At 47.5% G+C, this 18,305-nt stretch overlaps 2 protein-coding genes across 5 annotated transcripts in view; one reads left to right on the top strand and one right to left on the bottom strand.

Moving 5' to 3' along the window:
- Positions 1-3,009, bottom strand: part of PRPF38B (pre-mRNA processing factor 38B) — a 35,527-nt gene extending 32,518 nt beyond the window's left edge. The window contains exon 1 of the mRNA XM_029617589.1: positions 2,992-3,009. The gene's annotated coding sequence lies outside the window, so the exon portion shown is untranslated. The remainder of the gene's footprint in view (positions 1-2,991) is intronic.
- HENMT1 (HEN methyltransferase 1) overlaps positions 1,870-18,305 on the top strand; it is a 117,777-nt gene continuing 101,341 nt past the window's right edge. For 2 of the 4 annotated variants that reach the window (XM_029617596.1, XM_029617594.1), the window contains exon 1: positions 1,871-2,039. The gene's annotated coding sequence lies outside the window, so the exon portion shown is untranslated. Of the gene's footprint in view, positions 2,040-2,138; positions 2,190-18,305 lie in introns of those variants that run through there. The other 2 variants (XM_029617592.1, XM_029617593.1) reach the window with 2 other exon arrangements.

Below are 18,305 nucleotides of genomic sequence, written 5' to 3'. Positions count from 1 at the left end.
GCCCAAAAATCAAACCTTACTAACCACCAGAATCAGGTCAGGCAGGGCTGTGACTGGACCTGCACCATCTACTGGAGACAGAGTAAGACTGAGGGGCTGTGACTGGCACAGGGGCATATATGGCTCCGCCCACAAGTTTTAATCTGTCTCCATCTACTGGTGCGGAGTCACAACCCAGGTGTCCTGGACTGATCCTGGTACGTACAGGGAAATAAGATTTGTGCATGAGAAGGATGAAATCCGCGGAAAAAGGGACCCTGGATTTACGGGGGGGGGGGGGGGGGGGGCGAGGGAAGGTCAGGACCCCCCTCCTGGGAACCCGCGGTGGAAGCGTACACGGACTCAGGACTAAGCAGGAAACCCCCTCCTGCAAAAGGGGACAAGCCCCCCTGAGCCGGGCAAGAGCTGGGAGACGGACGTCTCCCACACAAAAAGGCACTAAAGAAGGTAAAAATTCCTTCAGAGATTCACTTTCTATAATTTTTAAAAACAGGAACCAAAAGAAGTACTTGCTTGAACCTAAAGAGAATAAAGAGGCTGACTAGCCTACAGCAGAGACCGAAGGGCAGATGCTGCACCTGCTGGGAGACAGACGAATACTGAAGGGTGAGAGGATAGGCTCTGTCCTGATATAGGGCATCCTGCAAGTTTTAGTCTGTCTCCACCTGCTGGAAAGGAGGCTCAACCCACTGTCTGGAATGATCCGGGTACGTACAGGAAAGAGGAATTGGATTCCGGCACTACCAAAGGGTCCAGACTTCTTCAGTCTGGGGTACTAATAAATACGGGAAAAAGCACAGGACTGCTTCTGTGGCCAAGTCCATAAGCAAAGCATGTCAAGCAACACTGTCTGCATTTTCAAGAAAGCTCATCACCCAGTAAAAAATGTTGCTAGCTCCAATTTTTATAGGTTATCATATAGCTTGGGGGATAACTGTAGGGAGCTGAAGTTACTATTCTTAAGAGAAACAAGGGCGTAACCTGCACAGAGTGGCAGTTACTGCCTCAAGAAGATTGCCGGGCAGACTAGATAGACCATTTGGTTCTTGTCTGCTGTCATTTCTGTGTTTCTATATCATTATCGCTGTGGCAGTCTTAATCTGAAAAAAAATATGCAGATTTCGATACCCCACTTATGTGCAGTTGCCTGGTAAAGGCTGCATCAATGGAAATTGAAGATCATAAAGTTTTGGTAAGAAGCGATATACCTGGCTATTTAGTTTAAGACCCTTTAACTCTGCTGGAATACCATTCCCGTCTTATCCAAATTACTTTGTCTTATTAGGATTTAACACCACTTTATTCTGTTGCATCGATTTCCCTATGTCACCAGTGCAGTTTGTTAAAAATCAACCTGTTAAATAAAGTAATTCTAACATACTTAAGCAACCATAGTACGTTGAGACCTTACTGTGCACAGTGGTAATTTTCTGCCAAGTCATCGATTTGGAGCCCTTTTAAATTTGCGTTCATCTTCTCCATTGCAGAAGGTGGAGGCTGCCGCTGGCCCTGATCCGGCACTATTTATTTATTTTTTTTTTTAATAAAAACAAAAACCACTGACTGTACATGCCGCCACTTTCCACTGGCGGCTCTGTTCGCTCATCCAGCTCACAAACAAAATAAAATCAGTGAAAGAATGAGTAAGAGAAATGGAAACTATCCTTCAGGCGATAATTCAAACGTGGAGCATATGAATTCTAGCAGTGCGTTTTTGCATGCCCGGTGGCTGCGAGGACAAGGTGCAGACAAACACGTGTTTGGGTTTTGCAGTTCTGCTTACACATGTCATTTTTACCACTATAAAGCGAGGAAGAGTCAGAATATTCCAAAGCTATTAGCGCTAAGGCTTAATCCCTACGCTCACACAGGCGTCAGAGCCCGCCAAAAAAAAAAAAAGACAGTGAGCGAAAGGGTAAAGGACGGACTCGCGTCACGTGCTTGAGGCGAGGTGGAGCTCGAGGCCTGCGGACCGCTCCGCGTAACCCGGAGAGGGCACGTGCGCTAGTGTTACTGTTCAAATATATATTGTGATTTGGGTGAGTGAACGTTTACGAATGGTGGGGGTTTCATCTATTTTTAATCAGGGCTCATCCTTGAATTTTCTTCGATTGCCGCCAGGAACCGTTAGGCGAGTGAAGGGAAGCTGAGAATTGTGGGGTCCGCGAGCACCTCAGAAGTAAAGGAAGGTGGGAGGTGAATTGGGCCGCTTGTGCCCTTTTCTGATCACCATTTGGCCAGGGAAGCGTTGGCAAATTAAATCTTTCAGAGGATGAGCTGCGAGCGGGCTCTGCTCCGAGATGTACCGTGCGAGTGCTGGAGATTTTGGGGGAATATGGAAAACGCTAAACATAGCATTGAGGATCAGTATTATTAATCAAGGCAATAAGAAGAAAAAGCTTAAGGCCCTGATCTACTAAAGAGTTTTTCTCATTTTGGGGGCCAATGTATTAAGCCCTGCTAACCCTATCATGGCGGTTGACTCCTGTTTTATCATGGATTTTGGGTTGCAAACCTATCCCCAATATGGTTTTAGAGGCCAAATAAATGTGGCACAGCAGGAGTAAAAAGCCATGCTAACATAATTCTATCTCCATACAAACTACAGGGTAATGGGCTTATGAGCTATTACCCTGCAATGCAAGGAAGCGCTACAGAATAGACCTCAGAGTCATTTTACCACGAGTAATTAAACTCGTGGGTTAGAGCAAGAGTTAAACGGCCCTTGATAGAGTGGGCTGAGTGGTGAAACCCCTCCTGTCTTCTCACCCACCCAAGTCGTACCCCAAAATAAAAGAAATAGTAGCGGCCAAAGGTATTTCCCCTCCCTCTTCTTTGAGTTAAACTTTGGGTCGGAGAGTTGCTGTTGGCTCAAGTTTTAAAAAAAAAAAAGCGGTGGGGATGGGCACATTCCTTTCCACCTTAAATTGGGCTGGCTGAGCATTGAGCACTTAAAACAGTGGCCAGCGCACACAAGTACCCAGTTCTCACCTTCTAGTCCCAGTTGGAGAAGGCATCGACTGTCATTACACCTTTGGTCCTGGAGTGCCATAAACGGGTTTGTTTTTTCAGAACATCCATAAAGATGCATGAGATATATTGCAAACAATAGAAGCAGTGCATGCAAATATATTTCATGCATGTTCATTGTGAATATATTCAGGACAGATGTTACCAGTAGACCTTACCTCCTCCCTGATCTGGGTACTGGTTTCAGCTACACCTGCCACTGAGTGGTCTTTTCGCTTTCCCCCAATTCATCTCTGCTACCCAACTCAACTTAATCAGCCAATCACCAGCTCAGTCCCACCCACCTCTGTTTATGCCAAAATTTAATTTGGGGAAGGGCTGGTAATTTGGGCATGCTGGCACTACTTTTTATTTTTATAGTGTTTAGCAGTCATGCCTCCATGGTAATATATAAGCACATATTTCCAGTTTCATGGGCATGTAAATGGTCCCTGAATTTAAAAGCATGTTTTTTTTGTTTTTTTTAACTTATGGATAGGGACTTTTGTTTTTGGTATTTATTATTCTTTATTTTTCTTGGGAATTTATCAAGGTTTATTATGACAAGAACAAAAACAGGAGAAAGTCAGTTGAAAAAAAATGGCTAATTCCTGAACATACCCATATCAGTCCAGAAAAGTGGGTTGTGTATCCCTACCAGCAGGTGGAGTCAGAGAACAATTAGAACTTTGGGCACTGCTACATAAGGAGAGTTCCACCTGCAGTCCCTCAGTATTTCTGTGACTTCAGCAGGTGGTACAGATGCACACCTGCAGTCTTTAGTTATACTTTTTATTTAGTTAGTTCAAATTTAACTCTGAACTCTGAAATTCAAATCTGAACTCTGTAAAAACCCATTTTTAATGTCACAGAAATGATCAGCTATACATTTGGATATAACAAAAAATGATTTGTGTTATTGTCTTCATTTGTGCATGGATGAACCATGATGTAAAAAGCAAACCCAGTATATATAATTATGTGTTCTACCTCTAGTTTTTGCTTTCCTTTTACTTCCTGGCTACTCTAGCCTCCAAGTTCAATCTCCCTGTTATATGTAACTGTGCTTTCGCCATCCTGTTATATGGTTTATTTTGTTAGTCCCTAAGTTCCATGTAAACCGGTTTGATATGAATCTTGTCATGAAGGTCGGTATAAAAAAACGTTAAATAATAATAATAATAATAAATTTAATTTTTTGGTTTACGTTCGCTTCCTGAGGTGTTAGGCGCCTTCTGGGCCATCCCTCAGTAGAAGTCAGGCGTCCGGGGAATTGGATATTCTTGTCAGGGTTTCGCCCGCCACAGTTCGGTGTCTGACGACCAGGGGCTCGTGGCTACTCACCACCATCTCTGCTACAGCTGCTCCCTTGCCTCCTGCAACAGCTTTTCTCTGTGACTTGGTAAAGTTTAATTTAAAAAAAAGCAAGCTGTTTTCACTGCGGCTGACTGACAGTCTTCAGTTCTGAGGTAAGGAGAGGTGCAGGAGGGGACCGGGTCTTTCAAGGCCGGCTGGGGAAGCTATCGGCAGTGTTCCCCTCAGCTCCCGGAACTCGGAGTCGTTTTCTGAGGGCAAGAGGGAGTTTTTCTCCGTGTGCCTCGTTTACTCACCCTGCTGGGGGCCTTGTGATTTCACTATAGACAGGCTCCTTTCCTGCGGCAAGGCTGCGCGTGTTTTTTCTCCTCAGCCGGTAGTCTCTTAGCCCGCAGCACGAAAAGTTTGTTTTCCTGGTCCTGCCTGACTGACATTTTCTCCGCATCGCGGCTCCAAGCGTTTCTTTTTTTTATTCTCGCCCCTTTCTATTTCACTTCAGACTATTGGCGCGCTGCTGCGGATGGGACCGAAAACAGAATCGCAGGCCTGCCGTGCATGTGGGTCATGCAGCCAGGAGTTAGATGCGGCTTCCTTATGCGCAGCGTGTTCCCCGGGGCTAGAGGGCTCTTCAGGGCTTCTTTCCTCCTCCCTTGGGGAGGGAACATCTGTCTCGCCTTCGGCTTCGCAGGAAGAGGATTCTTCGCCTGTTCTAGCCCTGGTGAGGGAAGACCTCACTGGGGGAACTGATGATATCACCCCAGCCAACTCTCCAGTGGGGGAGGGGGACCCGGAGGGGCTTTCCCCAGAATTTGCCCTCCTTATGCACCAGGCTTTCCTGGCAAGGAAATGCTCGGCGGTAAAGCGGCCTGATCTCCTGGGGGCAGGTTTGGACCCGCCTGAGAAAAGAGGTCAGGGTACGGACCCTCGTCAGTGCCTCTCTGATCAGGCTCACCCCACGGGATTCTCCCTAGGGTATGCGAGATCCGATCCTGGGGTCTGGGGCGTCAACGGCTTCTGGGGTAGTAGGGGCGGCAGACCCGGATCTGCGACCAGATCCAGCTGATGTGGATACTGATGATTCGGATGAGCCCGATGACCCCAGCATGGTGCGTTTGTTCAAGCGAGATGAGTTAAGACCCCTTATTCCCCAGGTGCTTGAAGTTCTGGGACTTAAGGTTTCTTAAGAAGAGTCTGACAACGAGGGCATCAGTCCAGTCCTCGATGGCATTAGGGGTCCCACAACATCTTTTCCTCTGCCTAAGAAGGTTCACAAACTAGTGATCCGGGAGTGGGAGACTCCAGTTCCCTGTACGTACCAGGATCAGTCCAGACTGCTGGGTTATGCCTCCCCTCCAGCAGATGGAGTCAGAGAGAAAACTGAAAGCACCCCCTAGATATACTGGTGTGCCACCTGCCATCCTTCAGTATTTCCTCTGACTCCAGCAGATTGAGAGGCATAACCTGCGGTCCTGTCTGTTCTGACTAAAACAATCTTTCAGGTGTTCTTATGATTTTTATAACTGTGCTGACTAGATCAACTGGTTTTATTCTCTTCCTTGCTTAGTGTAAAAAAAAAAAAAAAGTTGATATTTTTGTAGCAGTTGTTTGTTGGTTTTGCTAGCGCAGCGTACAGGCAGGCACTGAGAGCTTGGCTCTCATTGTTTTACCCGGATTAGTGTCCCTTTTGGTCTTGGGGGGGAAAGTTTACCGGTGGGCCGGTCACACCCCCCCCCCCCCCCCCCAGAAGTACAGTGATTCCAGACTTTGATCTGAAGAGGGCTTTACTTGACAAAAAAAAAAAGAAAAAGAAAGAGAGTGAATAAAAAGTGGATGCAGGACACATAAGCCCTGTTGGTAGCAGGCAGTGATCCATTTCCAGCCCTAGCCTGCCGCGCTGGTAATTAGCCTGACCAGGAACTCCGGAGGGGGTGGAGGTTTTCACCCGGCGTTAGAGGCGCTTGCACAGGGCTCCTATTTTTGGCGCACTTTTCTTCTGCCTCCTCGATGCTGCATTCTTCGGCCTGCACGGCCTGTGGTAGGGCGGGGGCGCGACTCTCCCGGGAGGGTCTCTGCTCCCGCTGCATTCCCGGGGGCGAGGGACCCTCCTGGGGGCCGAGCGCAGCCCGCAGCGGCGCGGATCCGTCCTCCTCGGCGCGGCTGAGGAGGCTGTCGGCGCCGCGATCGTCGGCCCCGCCTCCCAGTGAGGGGGAGCCGGCGGCCATCTTGTCCACGAGGCAGCATGTTGATTCTGCCTCTGAGGAGGAGGATTTTCCTCCGCTTTCACCGCCGGCTTTGAGTCCTCATAGTGGCTCCGAATTTGATGCCCCAAGAGCCCCCCCCCCCCCTCCGGTGCGTCCCGTGGGGGGATCAATTAAAAGGAAGGTGCCTTTCTCCTCCAAGTTTGTGCTGTTGATGCACCAGGCGTTTTTGGAGGCAGAAGCAGGCTGGGAGCCAGACGAACCCCCCCCTCTAAAAGTGCCTAAGGTGTCCTCGGTGCAGGACAAATCGGGAGACCAGGAAAAGGCTGAAGCTCCAGGCAAATCAGGAGCTTGTTCCCTTGGGGGTGCCGACGATCCGGGGTTCCCAGATCTCACCCAGGGCTCACCGGATGGGGCAGGGGCCGACATCTCCGACGCTCAGGGGTCTCTCGAAGGGGACGACCCCCTGGTTTTACGCCTGTTTGGCAGGGACGAGCTGAACTATTTGATCCTTCATGTTTTGAAGGAGCTGGAGATCCCAGCGCCGCAGCAGGACACGGATACTTCCACTGGGGACCTAGCTATGGCGGGTCTGAGAGCCCCCCCGCAAACCTTTCCCTTGCACTCTAAGGTATTACAGATCGTATCTAAGGAATGGGAGGTTCCAGAGGCATCCCTGCGCGTTAGCAGGGCAATGAATAAATTATATCCTCTGCCCTCAGATTCATTAGAGATTTTTAAGGTCCCTTCGGTGGACTCGGCAGTCACTGCGGTGGTTAAGCATACTACCATTCCCATCATGGGAGGGGTAGCCTTGAAAGATCTCCAGGACCGGAAGTTAGAGGTCATATTAAAGCGCATTTTTGAGATAGCGGCTTTAGGAGTCCGGGCTGCGGCTTGTAGCAGTATGGTCCAGAGGGCCACACTGCGCTGGGTGCAACAATTACTAACCACCCAAGAACTTCCGCCGGAAGAGGCGGAGCAGGCCAATTGTGTGGAAGCGGCGGTTGCTTATATAGCGGATGCCCTGTATGATTTGCTAAGGACCTCGGCCCGCACTATGTCCTCGGCTGTTGCGGCCAGACGACTATTGTGGCTCCGTCGTTGGTCGGCAGATGCCTCTTCTAAGTCGCGACTAGCTTCTTTTCCCTTTAAGGGGAAGTTGTTGTTTGGTGAGGAGTTGGATCAACTCATCAAAGACTTGGGTGACAATAAGGTGTATAAGTTGCTGGAGGACAAGCCCCGACAATTGTGGTCTTTCGGAAACACGCGGTCCCGATTTCGAGGGCAACGCCGGTTTCGCACGGGAAGGGGTGGATCTTTTCCCCAAAGGCAGCAGGGCCCCAGGTCTCAGTCTTGGACTCCTTCCTTTCGAGGCAGACGACCACAACGAATGGGTTCCTCGCAGGGTTTGGCCCAGGCAAACCTGTGCAATGAAGGCGCGCGGGCCCATTCCTCCTTCCCACGCATCGGAGGCCGGTTATCCCAGTTTTGGGAGGAATGGGTCAAGATCACTTCAGACCAGTGGGTCCTCGACGTGGTGCGTCACGGTTACGAGTTGGATTTTGCTCGGCCCCTCCAGGATCTTTTTATGATATCTCCTTGCGGTCCTCCGGAAAAGCAACTGGTAATAGCCCAAACTGTGGCCCGGTTACGATCCCTGGGGGCAGTGGTGCCCGTTCCGCCGGACGAGACCAGAACAGGTCGGTATTCCATTTACTTCCTGGTTCCAAAGAAGGAAGGTATGTTCCGGCCAATTTTGGATTTGAAGAGAATAAACAGGGCCTTGCGCGTTCCCCGTTTTTGCATGGAAACTCTTCGATCTGTTATTGCGGCCGTCCACAGGGGAGAATTTTTGGCTTCTTTGGATCTGGCCGAGGCGTATCTTCACATTGGGATCAGGGAGCGCCACCAGAGGTACCTGAGATTCATGGTGCTCGGGGAACACTTTCAGTTTTGCGCCCTCCCGTTCGGGTTAGCCACAGCTCCGAGAGTGTTTACCAAGGTTCTCGTCGTAGTCGCAGCCTTCCTGCGCCGTCAGGGAGTATTGGTGCATCCCTACCTCGACGATTGGCTTATCCGGGCGAAGTCGGAGAACTCGTGCAAGCGAGCAGTCCAGGTGGTGGTTCAGCAACTGCAGTCGCTAGGTTGGGTAGTCAACTTTGCAAAGATCCAGCTGGTTCTGAGTCAGTGTTTGGAATTTTTGGGAGCACGTTTCGATACCTTGGTGGGCAAGGTATACCTGACTCAGCATACTGGATCTCCCCTTACCTATGGCATGGGATTATTTGCAGGTCATTGGACATATGGTTTCTACTCTGGAAATGGTGCCGTGGGCTTTTGCGCATATGCGTCCTTTGCAAATCCGCTCTTCTTTCTCGCTGGGACCAGAAAACCAGGGATTATGGTGCCCAGTTGCTGCTGATGGAACCGGCTCGGTCCAGTCTAGCTTGGTGGTTGATCCCGGACCACCTCTTGCAGGGGGTAGATCTCGATCCTCCTCAGCGGGTGGTAGTGACGACGGATGCCAGTCTAACGGGCTGGGGAGCGGTCTGTCAATCAAGAGCGGTACAGGGAACGTGGTCCCCTCGCCAGGCCTCTTGGTCCATCAACCGTCTGGAGACCAGAGCGGTACGTCTAACCTTGCGCCACCTTCTGCCCCTGGTACGCGGTCGGGCGGTTCGAGTCCTCTCGGACAACGCAACCACGGTAGCATATATAAATCGCCAGGGCGGTACAAGAAGTTGACCGGTGGCGACCGAAGCAGCGTTGTTGATGACCTGGGCGGAGCGTTATCTGTCCCGCATCGCGGCCACCCACATTGCAGGCGTAGACAAAGTTCAGGCGGATTATCTCAGTCGACAACACTTGGACCCCGGAGAGTGGGAGCTCTCGGCCGAGGCAATGAGTCTCATCACCCTACGATGGGGGATTCCGCACCTAGACCTGATGGCGACTCGGCACAATGCAAAGGCGGCGCGTTTCTTCAGCCGAAGGCGAGAGCACGGGTCGGAAGGAGCCTCGTCACGTCCTCCTATAAGTATTTCCTCCATGGCCTCTGATCGGCAAGGTGTTAAGACGCATAGAATCGCATTGTGGTCGGGTGATTTTAGTGGCCCCGGAGTGGCCAAGAAGACCATGGTTCGCGGATCTGGTTCATCTTGCGACGGACGGGCCTTTACGTGTCAGTCATCTTCCGAACCTCCTTCGGCAAGGGCCGGTATTTTTAGATCTGGCGGATCGCTTTTGTCTGGCGGCTTGGCTTATGAAAGGAGACAATTAAGGAAAAAGGGTTATTCTGAGCCTGTCATTTCCACACTGCTTCGGGCACGGAGGCCCTCTACTACGCTTACTTATGCTAGAGTGTGGAAGGTGTTTGACTCCTGGTGCGGTGTCTCGAAGATTGCGCCACGCCGGGCTTCTGTAGCTCAAATCCTTACGTTTTTGCAGGACGGCTTGAAGAAGGGTTTGGCTTACAGTTCTCTGAGGGTTCAGGTAGCAGCTCTGGGGTGTTTGAGAGGAAAGGTTGAAGGGTCCTCTCTCGCCTGTCATCCAGAAGTAGCACGCTTTTTACGTGGTGTTCGGAACTTGCGTCCTCCACTGCGGCCTCCTTGCCCATCTTGGAATTTGAACTTGGTTCTCAAAGGCCTCAATGCGGCCCCCTTTGAGCCTCTCAGGCGGGCCTCCTTAAAGGATTTAACTCTCAAGACGGTGTTTCTCGTGGCGATCGCGTCCGCTCGTAGGGTCTCTGAGTTGCAAGCTCTTTCATGTAGAGAACCGTTCTTGCGTATTTCGGACTCAGGTGTGTCGTTGCGTACGGTACCTTCTTTCTTACCTAAGGTGGTATTGGCCTTTCATGTAAATCAGACGGTGGAATTGCCTTCCTTCTCGGCGACAGAACTACAGTCTTCTCAAGGGTCAGATTTGAGACGTTTGGATGTTCGTCGAGTGCTCATGCGATATTTAGAAGTTACCAATGATTTTCAACGGTCTGATCATCTGTTTGTCTTGTGGCATGGCCCCAGGAAGGGGCTTCAGGCGTCCAAAGTAACTATTGCCCGTTGGTTGAAGGGCTCGATCGCTGCCACGTACATTGGTGGCGGTAAGGCTGTTCCTGAAGGGCTCAAGGCCCATTCTCTCCGTTCTCAAGCGACTTCGTGGGCGGAAAGTCACCTGGTTTCAAGCCAAGAGATTTGCAGGGCGGCCACTTGGAAGTCGTTGCATACTTTCGCTCGACATTATCGGGTTGATGTTCGAGGGCCGTCACCTACTTCCTTTGGAAGCAGCGTACTTCGAGCGGGACTCTCGGGGTCCCACCCCATTTAAGTCAGCTCGGGTACATCCCAGAAGTCTGGACTGATCCTGGTACGTACAAGGAAAGGAAAATTAGGTTCTTACCTGATAATTTTCGTTCCTGTAGTACCAAGGATCAGTCCAGACGCCCGCCCAGTAATGGTGTTTCAGGAGAGTCCGCTCGTGTTCCTGAGCACAAGTTGGAGGGGTTTTTCTCTTGGTGGACGTGTATATTACATTGTGAAATCTGCATTGTGGCTAAGTATATTTTTTGATTATTGCAAGGTTTTTGATTATTGCAAGGTTCTGTGATTATTCCTGTGGGTTTTAATTTTCTTAGTCTGTTTCATTTCTTTATAGTTATTACTATTACTGTAGAAAGTAATTACTATTACTGTAGAAAGGTTCTGTGATTATTCCTGTCTGTTTTTAATTTTCTTTATAGCCTGTGTTTCATTTCTTTATAGTAAGTTATTAATCTAGTAAGTTGATTTGCTGTTTGAATAAAGCTAGAAGGAAAAAAAAAAAACAAACCAAAAAAAGAAACCTCCAAGCAGAGAGCTCTCCAGCTTTTAAAACAGCTTTTAAACTCTCCCTTGGAGTTAGTTGGCACAAAAAATCGGTTCAAACTAAAAATTGGGGCATAAAGACTGTTTTTTAAAACAATTGACCAAAAGCAAAGGCAACAGTCCAGAAGTGCCCTACTTTACCCAGCTTGTCCCAGGCTAAACTGTTTGACTCCCTCCCTTCCTACCCCTCTACCCACCCACCCCTGGGGCTTGTTTTCTAATAAAGACTGCCTAACTTCCCATTGGCAGCGAGATAAATTAGTACATTGGTAACAGTCAAGGAAATACAAATCACAAACTACCAAGATGAGGACTATCCAATGTAACTGCTGTGGAGCCTTTATTCTGAGGGAAAGCATCTGGAAACTTAGAGCTTGCCCAATTTGTGCACAACTCTCTTCCTTGAAAATGGAGCTGACTGAGATAAAAGCTCAATTACCTTCAATTAAAAGTATTACACCCACATTGCATTACACAGATAATAATTCCCCAATATCACGGAAAAACCAGGAGTCAAGAAAAGGAGATCCATTAGGCTCAGGTAGGACCCACAGTCATCCATTCTTGACAGATGAGCAGCCAACAGGTACACCCTCCCACTCAAACAGGTCATTAAGAAATTCTTTACAATCCAGGATTACAGTGGGCTCTGGTAGAATTAGACCTGTGATGAGGAGACACACAATGTACCAAATGCAAAAAGAACAAGCCCTCTCTATATTAAAAACTGAGGAAGTTCTTGAGAAAAACATTGCAGTATTACCAGAAAAGAGAGAAAAAACACAATGCATGCAGTATTTCAAGATCCATAACCAAAAGAAAAATCTAATTGAGATGGATAACTCTGTCAACAGTGGCACAACTACAAACAGAAAGAGTAAAGTGAATAACAAATCTCAACTAATATCTCATAAGGAGTCCAGGAAAAGCAATAACCTTAAAGAGAGTACCTGGAAGGCTATGACCACAAATGCTCATAGTTTGGGAAATAAAATCCCAGATCTGCAGGCCCTAATGGCTGAGGCAGAATTGGACATTGTTGCTATCACAGAAACATGGTTCACAGAATCTCATGAATGGGATACAACAATACCAGGCTACAACTTGTTAAGGAAGGACAGAGAGGATAGAAAAGGGGGAGGTGTGGCTCTTTATGTCAGAAACAACATCCATCTAATATAAATAAGGACTGTTGAATATATGATGCAATCTATGACAATTCTTCAAAGTAACATCATCTTATACCATCAATGTTTGCTGTAGCCCATTAGTAAGCTAGATAATGAGACCTCATATATACTATGGCAGGGTACTAGTGGGTTAGTCCCTGAATGCCAATAGTTCAATAATGCGGTGATAAATTCTGCATACACCGTCACAAAATTATAATCATAGGTCTCACAGAACGATCAGAGTACCGGCAACGTGTAACTGACAACACGTTGCCGGTACTCTGATCGTTCTGTGAGACCTATGATTATAATTTTGTGACGGTGTATGCAGAATTTATCACCGCATTATTGAACTATTGGCATTCAGGGACTAACCCACTAGTACCCTGCCATAGTATATATGAGGTCTCATTATCTAGCTTACTAATGGGCTACAGCAAACAGAAACAACATCCAAGCATCTGAGCTACAAGGAAGTTGGGGTAAAGAAGAAGCTCTATGGGTCGACCTAAAAAAAGATGACGGAGTGTCCATTTATATTGGAGTGGTGTACAGGCCTCCAAACCAAAAGGAAGAGCTGGACAGAGATCTGATTGAAGACATCCATAAGATAGGCAGGAACGGAGAAGTGGTGATCGTGGGTGACTTTAATATGCCAGATGTAGACTGGAAAATCCCATCTGCAGAAACTAAAAATAGTAGAGCAATAATGGATGCCATGCAAGTATCTTTGTTCAAACAAATGGTGTTGGAACCCACGAGAGAAGGTGCTATACTCGACTTATTGCTCAATAATGCAGATAATGTCTCAGATGTCCAGGTGGGCGCCCACCTCAGCAGCAGTGATCATCGAACGGTATGGTTTAATATCACTAATAGAATAGGGAAAAGAACCACAAAGACCCGAGTTTTACAGTTCAAAAACACAGACTTTGAGGAAATGGGAAAGTACCTGGAGGAAGAACTTAAAGGATGGGAGAACGAGAGAGATGTGGATCAGCAGTGGACCAATCTAAAAGGAGCAATCACCAAGGCAACTGCTCTATATGTTAGAAACATAAAGAAAAGCAAAAGAAAATTGAAACCTATCTGGTTCTCAAAGGAGGTGGCTGACAAAATTAAAGCTAAAAGAACAGCATTCAAGAAATATAAAGGATCCCAAAGGGAGGAGCACAAAGAAGAATATTTGTATCAACTGAGGGAGACGAAGAAAACAATCAAGTTGGCAAAAAATCAAGCAGAAGAGAGGATTGCCAAGGAGATAAAAAATGGTGACAAAACATTTTTCAGATACATCAGCGAAAAGAGAGAGGTCCAAAGTGGTATAGTGAAATTGAAAGGTGGTAATGATCAATGTGTGGAGACAGACGAAGAAATGGCAGAAATATTAAACGAATACTTCAGCTCTGTGTTCACTAAAGAAGACCCTGGAGAAGGACCATCTCTACACAACAAGAAACTGGAGGGAAGTGGAATAGATGAAAATCCTTTTACAGTAGAAAATGTGTGGGAAGAGCTAAAGAACCTGAAAGTGGACAAAGCCATGGGGCCTGATGGGATTCATCCAAGGATATTGAGGGAGCTCAGAGATGTTCTGGCGGGTCCGCTGTGTGACCTGTTCAATAGATCCCTAGAAACGGGAGTGGTGCCGAGAGATTGGAGAAGAGCGGTGGTGGTCCCGCTTCACAAGAGTGGGAACAGGGAGGAGGCTGGCAACTACAGGCCGGTTAGCCTCACTTCGGTGGTGGGAAAAGTAATGGAGTCTCTGCTGAAAGAGAGAATAGTGAACTATCTACAGTCCGGAGAATTGATGGACCAGAGGCAACATGGATTCACCAGGGGAAGATCCTGTCAGACAAATCTGATTGACTTTTTTGACTGGGTAACCAAGGAATTGGATCAAGGAAGAGTGCTCGATGTCATATACTTAGATTTCAGCAAAGCTTTTGATACGGTTCCGCACAGGAGCCTGGTGAATAAAACGAGAAGCTTGGGAGTGAGTGACAAGGTGGTGACCTGGATTGCAAATTGGTTGACGGACAGAAGACAATGTGTGATGGTAAACGGAACCTTCTCTGAAGAGAGAGCGGTTTTAAGTGGTGTACCGCAAGGATCGGTGTTGGGACCGGTCCTGTTCAATATCTTTGTGAACGACATTGCAGACGGGATAGAAGGTAAGGTTTGTCTTTTTGCGGATGACACTAAGATCTGCAACAGAGTGGACACGCCGGAAGGAGTGGAGAGAATGAGACGGGATCTAAGGAAACTGGAAGAGTGGTCGAAGATATGGCAGCTGAGATTCAATGCCAAGAAGTGCAAAGTCATGCATATGGGGAGCGGAAATCCGAATGAACTGTATTCGATGGGGGGGGAAAGGCTGACGTGCACAGAGCAGGAGAGGGACCTTGGGGTGATAGTGTCTAATGATATGAAGTCTGCGAAACAATGCGACAAGGCGATAGCAAAAGCCAGAAGAATGCTGGGCTGCATAGAGAGAGGAATATCGAGTAAGAAAAGGGAAGTGATTATTCCCTTGTACAGGTCCTTGGTGAGGCCTCACCTGGAGTACTGTGTTCAGTTCTGGAGACCGTATCTACAAAAAGACAAAGACAAGATGGAAGCGGTACAGAGAAGGGCAACCAGGAAGGTGGAGGATCTTCATCGCATGACGTACGAGGAGAGATTGAAGAATCTAAATATGTACACCCTGGAGGAAAGGAGGAGCAGAGGTGATATGATACAGACTTTCAGATACTTGAAAGGTTTTAATGATCCAAAGGCAACGACAAACCTTTACCATAAGAAAAAAATCAGCAGAACCAGGGGTCACGATTTGAAGCTCCAGGGAGGAAGATTCAGAACCAATGTCAGGAAGTATTTCTTCACGGAGAGGGTGGTGGATGCCTGGAATGCCCTTCCGGAGGAAGTGGTGAAGACCAGAACTGTGAAGGACTTCAAAGGGGCGTGGGATAAACACTGTGGATCCATAAAGTCAAGAGGCCGCCAATGAAGAGTAGGTGACTCGCCAGAATGATGGCTACTGCCTGGAGACAATACCCTTATTCAATAAACATACACATGGTTACTGTGACTCCAACATCACTCTAAGCTTCAACAGCAAGAGGAAATGTGGAAAAAAGGATTTGCACTCACAAAGACGGGAGTAGCTGGCTTGTTTCGGTGGTTACTACCCCAAACCAAATATCCAAATTACTACCTCCACCTTCCTCTATTCCTGATGCCTTTCAACTAGCTTGATCACTCCATTCTTATACTTCACTTTCAATGCATATCCAGCATAGTTCTCTGCTTCAACAGCAGGGGAGAAGAAAAACTGTTACTTCACACATCCAGCAGAGCTCTCTGCTTAAACGGCAGGGGAGAAGAAAAACTGATACTTCACGCATATCCAGCATAACTTCAACGGCAGGGGAGAAGAAAAAAGGATTCACACTCACAAAGTGGGGAGTAGCTGGCTTGTTACGGCGGTTACTACCCCAAACCAAATGTGCCTGATACTTCACTTTCGATGCATATCCAGCATAGCTCTCTGCTTCAACGGCAGGGGAAAAGAAAAACTGATACTTCACGCATATCCAGCATAACTTCAACGGCAGGGGAGAAGAAAAAAGGATTCACACTCACAAAGCGGGGAGTAGCTGGCTTGTTACGGCGGTTACTACCCCAAACCAAATGTGCCTGATACTTCACTTTCAATGCATATCTAGCATAGCTCTCTGCTTCAACGGCAGGGGAGAAGAAAAACTGATACTTCACGCATATCCAGCATAGCTCCCTGCTTCAACGGCAGGGGAGAAGAAAAACTGATACTTCACGCATATCCAGCATAGCTCTCTGCTGCAACGGCAGGGGAGAAGAAAAACTGATACTTCACGCATATCCAGCATAGCTCCCTGCTTCAACGGCAGGGGAGAAGAAAAACAACCAATAAGGGCTGTATAACATAGTCTGGGTAAAACAAATAAGCATGAGTGTAGCTTGCTTATTGCGGCGGTTACTTCCCTACTACCTCTAACTAATCAAGCTAGATATTTCACTTGGATGCAGCTCCATCACCGCTCTCTACATTAATGGCGGGGGTGGAAGGGAATTAGAACCAAGAGCTAAGAGAAACAGATAAGTATGAGAGAAAAAATGAGGGAAGCTTGCTGGGCAGACTGGATGGGCCATTTGGTCTTCTTCTGCCGTCATTTCTATGTTTCTATGTAACAGTATCTTTTCCACTCTTTCAGGTATCGATAACTTGATACGGTAAGTGATTATTCATTTCGTTGCCTTTTGGCTTTGTTTGCTTGGTTGGCTCAGTAGTGTTTGAGCGATGTTAATGCTTACTTTTGCAGAGTTTTACTACTTGATCTAGCCAGTGGCCATAGTTAATTTTTGGCGGAAGGATGATCCATTTCTTCTGCTTTGATATCAATTATACTGAAGGATGGCAGGTGGCACACCAGTATATCTAGGGGGTGCTTTCAGTTTTCTCTCTGACTCCATCTGCTGGAGGGGAGGCATAACCCAGCAGTCTGGACTGATCCTTGGTACTACAGGAACGAAAATTATCAGGTAAGAACCTAATTTTCCTATTCCGGCTTGAAGGTGGGCAGAGCTATGGCAAAACTATACATAGAAACATAGAAATGACGGCAGAAGAAGACCAAACGGCCCATCCAGTCTGCCCAGCAAGCTTCACACATTTTTTCTCATACTTATCTGTTTCTCTTAGCTCTTTGGTTCTATTTCCCTTCCACCCCCACCATTAATGTAGAGAGCAGTGATGGAGCTGCATCCAAGTGAAATATCAAGCTTGATTAGTTAGAGGTAGTAGGGAAGTAACCGCCGCAATAAGCAAGCTACACTCATGCTTATTTGTTTTACCCAGACTATGTTATTCAGCCCTTATTGGTTGTTTTTCTTCTCCCCTGCCGTTGAAGCAGGGAGCTATGCTGGATATGCGTGAAGTATCAGTTTTTCTTCTCCCCTGCCGTTGAAGCAGAGAGCTATGCTTGATATGCGTGAAGTATAGAGAGAGGAATATTGAGTAAGAAAAGGGAAGTGATTATTCCCTTGTACAGGTCCTTGGTGAGGCCTCACCTGGAGTACTGTGTTCAGTTCTGAAGACCGTATCTACAAAAAGACAAAGACAAGATGGAAGCGGTACAGAGAAGGGCAACCTGGAAGGTGGAGGATCTTCATCGGTTGACGTACGAGGAGAGATTGAAGAATCTAAATATGTACACCCTGGAGGAAAGGAGGAACAGGGGTGATATGATACAGACTTTCAGATACTTGAAAGGTTTTAATGATCCAAAGACAACAACAAACCTTTTCCGTAGGAAAAAAATCAGCAGAACCAGGGGTCACGATTTGAGGCTCCAGGGAGGAAGATTCAGAACCAATGTCAGGAAGTATTTCTTCACGGAGAGGGTGGTGGATGCCTGGAATGCCCTTCCGGAGGAAGTGGTGAAGACCAGAACTGTGAAGGACTTCAAAGGGGCGTGGGATAAACACTGTGGATCCATAAAGTCAAGAGGCCGCCAATGAAGAGGGGGTGACTCGCCAGAATGATGGCTACTGCCTGGACACAATACCCTTATTCAATAAACATACACATGCTTACTGTGACTCCAACATCGCTCTAAGCTTCAACAGCAAGAGGAAATGTGGAAAAAAGGATTTGCACTCACAAAGAGGGGAGTAGCTGGCTTGTTACGGCGGTTACTACCCCAAACCAA

Source organism: Rhinatrema bivittatum, chromosome 10 (assembly GCF_901001135.1).
Source record: "Rhinatrema bivittatum chromosome 10, aRhiBiv1.1, whole genome shotgun sequence".
Lineage (NCBI taxonomy): Eukaryota > Metazoa > Chordata > Amphibia > Gymnophiona > Rhinatrematidae > Rhinatrema > Rhinatrema bivittatum.
Note: the sequence above shows the minus strand (reverse complement) of the source record. Positions and strands in the feature narration are given on the sequence as shown.